General features: G+C 36.7%; 1 long non-coding RNA gene across 1 annotated transcript in view; it reads right to left on the bottom strand.

Annotated features, from left to right (window-relative positions):
- The window catches only part of LOC136579830 (uncharacterized), a 115411-nt gene extending 113826 nt beyond the window's left edge, over positions 1 to 1585 (bottom strand). Inside the window, exon 1 of the long non-coding RNA XR_010786929.1 lies at positions 1471 to 1585. This is a non-coding gene — a long non-coding RNA (uncharacterized lncRNA). The remainder of the gene's footprint in view (positions 1 to 1470) is intronic.
- Between the last annotated feature and the right edge of the window lie 3015 nt (positions 1586 to 4600).

Genomic DNA, 4600 nt, shown 5'->3' with positions numbered 1-4600 from the left:
TACACAAGCTAGTGATGAAACATTAATTAAGTTCTGTCAAAAATAATTAGGTTCACGTTAAAAATGATTTAATTAAACATTTTTTTCCATCTTTTAGTAAAAGGAAAAAAAAAAAAGAAACACTAAAGTTCCTATATCAGAATGCTGGCAGGAAAATTGATATAAGTCCTACTTTAACCTTGGTTACATTTTTATATTATACAATAGAAGGCATAGTATAGCATTAAGGAACAGTCATTAGATAAAAAAAGAGAAACGTATAGAATATTAGATACAAAATAAAAGGTATAAAATCCCATCCTGATATTGGTTATATTTTTAAACATCATCTATCTATCTCACATCTATCTATCTATCTATCTATCTATCTATCTATCTATCTCATATCTATCTATCTATCTATCTATCTCATATCTATCTATCTATCTATCTATCTATCTATCTATCTATCTATCTATCTATCTATCTATCTATCTCCTCTATCTATCTATCTATCTATCTATCTATCTATCTATCTATCTATCTATCTATCTATCTATCTATCTATCTATCTATCTATCTCCTATCTATCTATCTATCTCCTATCTATCTATCTATCTCCTATCTATCTATCTATCTCCTATCTATCTATCTATCTCATATCTATCTATCTATCTCATATCTATCTATCTATCTATCTATCTATCTATCTATCTATCTCATATGTATCTATCTATCTATCTATCTATCTATCTATCTATCTCATATCTATCTATCTATCTCATATCTATCTATTTATCTATCTCATATCTATCTATCTCATATCTATCTCTCATATCTATCTATCTCATATCTATCTATCTCATATCTATCTATCTATCATCATACAATATGATCCTATGTCATACATTAAATATATATGACATTTCAAACATTGCTTTTAAACATCTATCTATCTATCTTCATATATTATGAGTCTGTCATATATTAAATATATGTGAAATTTCTAACATAGCTTTTAAACATCTATCTATCTATCTATCTATCTTCATATATTATGAGTCTATGTCATATATTAAATATATGTGAAATTTCTAATATAGCTTTTCAATTGCCTGTAAAAATAAGGACAGAAACAATGATTGCCTTAGTAGGTTACTACACTATTTTTAATAGAATGTTATAATAAATTTCCAGATATCTAACACTTAAATGAATAAGTTCCACCTTAAAATGCAATGATTCATGTCATGCTCTAATATTCTTACATTGTATCAGTAGAAAGTAATGACAATATTAGTTAAATTAATATCCTATGAAAATCTTGTCTAGCAGTATTTCTATAATTTTTTTTAATATGGAAAATATATATATTTTTGGTGTATCTCTGGAAACAGAAAATTCCACAAAATCCGCCCAAATGAAAAAAGCAAAACAATCTATCTTTGAGGACAAACCATCTCAGGTACACGTGGTTAAGGTTGCACTTACCTATATGTCAGGCTGTGGTTAATATATGTCCTTGGAGGTTTGGCCAGTCAGTGCTGCAGCTTTAATCTAATGAGAGAGATAGAAATTTGCCCCATTATCAGTCCCACACATTCAAGCAGGGTCCTGTGCGGCGCAGTAGATACAACCATAAGCTCTGGGACCTTCTCATTGAGCTAAGATTGCTTCATACAAAAGTTGACAATACACTAGTGAAAGCCATTGTTGATATTCAACATTTTTTAAATAGCTCAACAGAATAGACAATAAAGCCGGTAGGAAAACTTGGTCAGGATGGGAGCTGAACCGGAGTCTGGGTTTCAAAAAGAAAACATTGATGTGAAATTTGTACAAGGCATAACATTAAGAGATTTAACTAAATCTCTACAATCACGCGTCGAAGAGCCGTTCTGCTGGTCTTAAAAAAAAATAAAAAATCTAATAACTGCAAATGTAATTACTCAGTGTTATATGGAAGGGACATAACAAAGGAATAAAAAATATAGAAACCGTGTAGAGTTGGACATAATTTAAATTTAGTGAAGAATGAATGGGATCTTCCATCTTGGTGTGTCACTATGTATTATGGATGAATGTATTTAGAAACCCCGGATGTTGAATTATGTCTAAGTATAGGCAAATCTTGTAACAAATATACTGATTGGTTACCGGGAGGAATGCATCAGAATTTTTATATTTTAAAGGTACATAGAAATGATTATAAATGGAATTTTGATTTACAATATATGAAAATTCAGAGAGAAATCAGTTCCATCTTTTTTGCACTGTTTTTTTTTTTGCATTTTCTGTACTGTTCGTTAAAGTCACGTACTTAGCAAATGATATTGCATTGTATATTATTTGCTGTCATGTGACACGTAATTAATAAAATTAGTTTTTTAAACAATTTTGTGTTTTTAGAATTTTTGGATACTTCTTTTTTTTTTTTTTTGGACGTATGCCCTGTATATACCTTGAATTGCACAAAGGTGTAATATGACGCCAATAAAATTCTGTAAGCATGGTTCCATAACGAGGCATATACAGTTATTTTTTTCTGTTTGATTCGTATAGAATCTTGACATGTTGCATGGAATACAGAATTGTGGAGTTAGCTCTTTAACCCCTTAGTGACCAAGCCTGTTTGCACCTTAATGACCAGGCAAAATTTTGGAAATCTGACATGTGTCACTTTAAGGCCTTAGTCAGACGGGCGTTTTTAGCTGCGATTTGCGCATGCGCATGCGTCCGGCGATTTTATAAAACCATTGCTTTGCAATGGTATCGGACACATGAGCGCTTTTTATGCGCTCGTCCGGTAAATTATAGAACAAAAAATCGCAGATCGCACCTATCTGCGATCTGCGATTCCTGTTCTCTTCTCTATATGCGCTCAATGGGGCCGGTGGCAGCAGCGCCGACCCCATTGAGAACATATAGAAGACAAATCATTCTTCTCTGCCACAGATGTAACAGCTGTGGCAGAGAAGAATGATGTTTGCCCATTGAATTCAATGGAGCCGGCAATACAGCCGCTCCATTGAAAGCAATGGGCTGCCGGCGTGCGCGGGGTGAATTGTCGGGAAGGGCTTAAATATATAAGCCCTTCCCTGCAATTCATCCTAAAATGTGTTAAAATAAAAAAATTGTATACTCACCTTTCCGCTGCAGCCGGAGTCCAGCCACGGCCGCTGTCAGTTCTCCTGAACTGCTTCTAGGCACTATTCAGCCGGCGGGGCTTTAAAATCCCCGCCTGCTGAATGATCTGCCTCTGATTGGTCACAGCCCTGACCAATCAGAGGCAAGTTTCACTCACACACCCATTCATGAATTCATGAATGGGTGAGTGACTGCTGCCTCTCAGCGCTGAGCCAATCAGGGGCAGGTCTGACTCACATCCATTCATGAATTCATGAATGGGTGTGAGTGAGACATGCCTCTGATTGGCTCAGCGCTGAGCCAATCAGGGGGCAGGTCTGACTCACACCCCCTTCACACCCACTGCAGGACGGCCGCGCGGAGCTCCGGCTGCCGGGAGAAGGTGAGTACATATATATTTTTTATTTTTACACATTTTAGAATGAATTGCAGGGAAGGGCTTATATATTTAAGCCCTTCCCGACAATTCATCCCGGGCTCGCCCGCAGCGCATTGCTTTCAATGGAGACGGCTGTATTGCCGTCTCCATTGAATGCAATGCGCTGGACAGCTCTGGCCCGTTTCTAATGAAACGCGGCTAGGAGCAGATTTTCGGGCGATTTGCGGGCGACTTGCGTGCACCGGTCACGCGATTTGCGGATGCGCATCCGTCATGCGATCCGCAAATCACGCGAAAAAACGCCCGTCTGACTAAGGCCTAACGTAGAATAACTCCGTAAAGGTTTTGCACATCCAAGTGATTCTGACATTGTTTTTTCGCCACATTTTGTACTTTATTTAGGTGCTGAAAATAGACTGATAGAATTTGTGTATATTTATGAAAAGTGCCAAAATTGGGAAAAGTTTGAAAAAAATTGTTATTTTTTCACATTTTCAACTGCAATATGTCAAATATGTGCAAACATACTGTACACGTGTTTGATAAGATATATATTCCCATCTGTATACTTTATTCTGAAAGCACATTTAAAAAAACTTTAGTTTTTCTGCGCAAATTAGGAAACGTACAAATTTAACATTTTTACACGGGCGAAAAAAATCGCGCAATTGTTTTCACAATGCGACACTGCTACAAATTGCATGTATGTGAAGCTCATGCCTTCAATGGGTTCCTTCACATTAGTGATTTTTTGTAGGTCGCTACAATGCAAGAAAAATCGTGGCATGCTCTATACAGCTTTGATTTTCAATGTTTTGTAGCCCATGTTTCCCTATGGAGCCTTCCTTTGTGTTGCATCACATCACATCGCACAAAATCGTGGTTTTCGTGTGGTGCGATGCAACTTTTACAGTGGGAAGGCCTACTGTTTGTCCCTAAAATAAGTCCTAGCTGCATTAGAACCCCCCCCCCCCCCCCAAAACAACACACATTACCTAACAGGCGCTGTCTGGTTTGCCACACTTCACCTCTAGCAGTTCTGCAGCACTCGTTTGTAGTCTTCAATCACCTCTTGCTAGTCGAGGGGTTTCAAAA

This window comes from Eleutherodactylus coqui, chromosome 10, assembly GCF_035609145.1.
Source record: "Eleutherodactylus coqui strain aEleCoq1 chromosome 10, aEleCoq1.hap1, whole genome shotgun sequence".
Taxonomy (NCBI): domain Eukaryota; kingdom Metazoa; phylum Chordata; class Amphibia; order Anura; family Eleutherodactylidae; genus Eleutherodactylus; species Eleutherodactylus coqui.
This window is presented reverse-complemented; position numbering and strand designations above follow the sequence as displayed.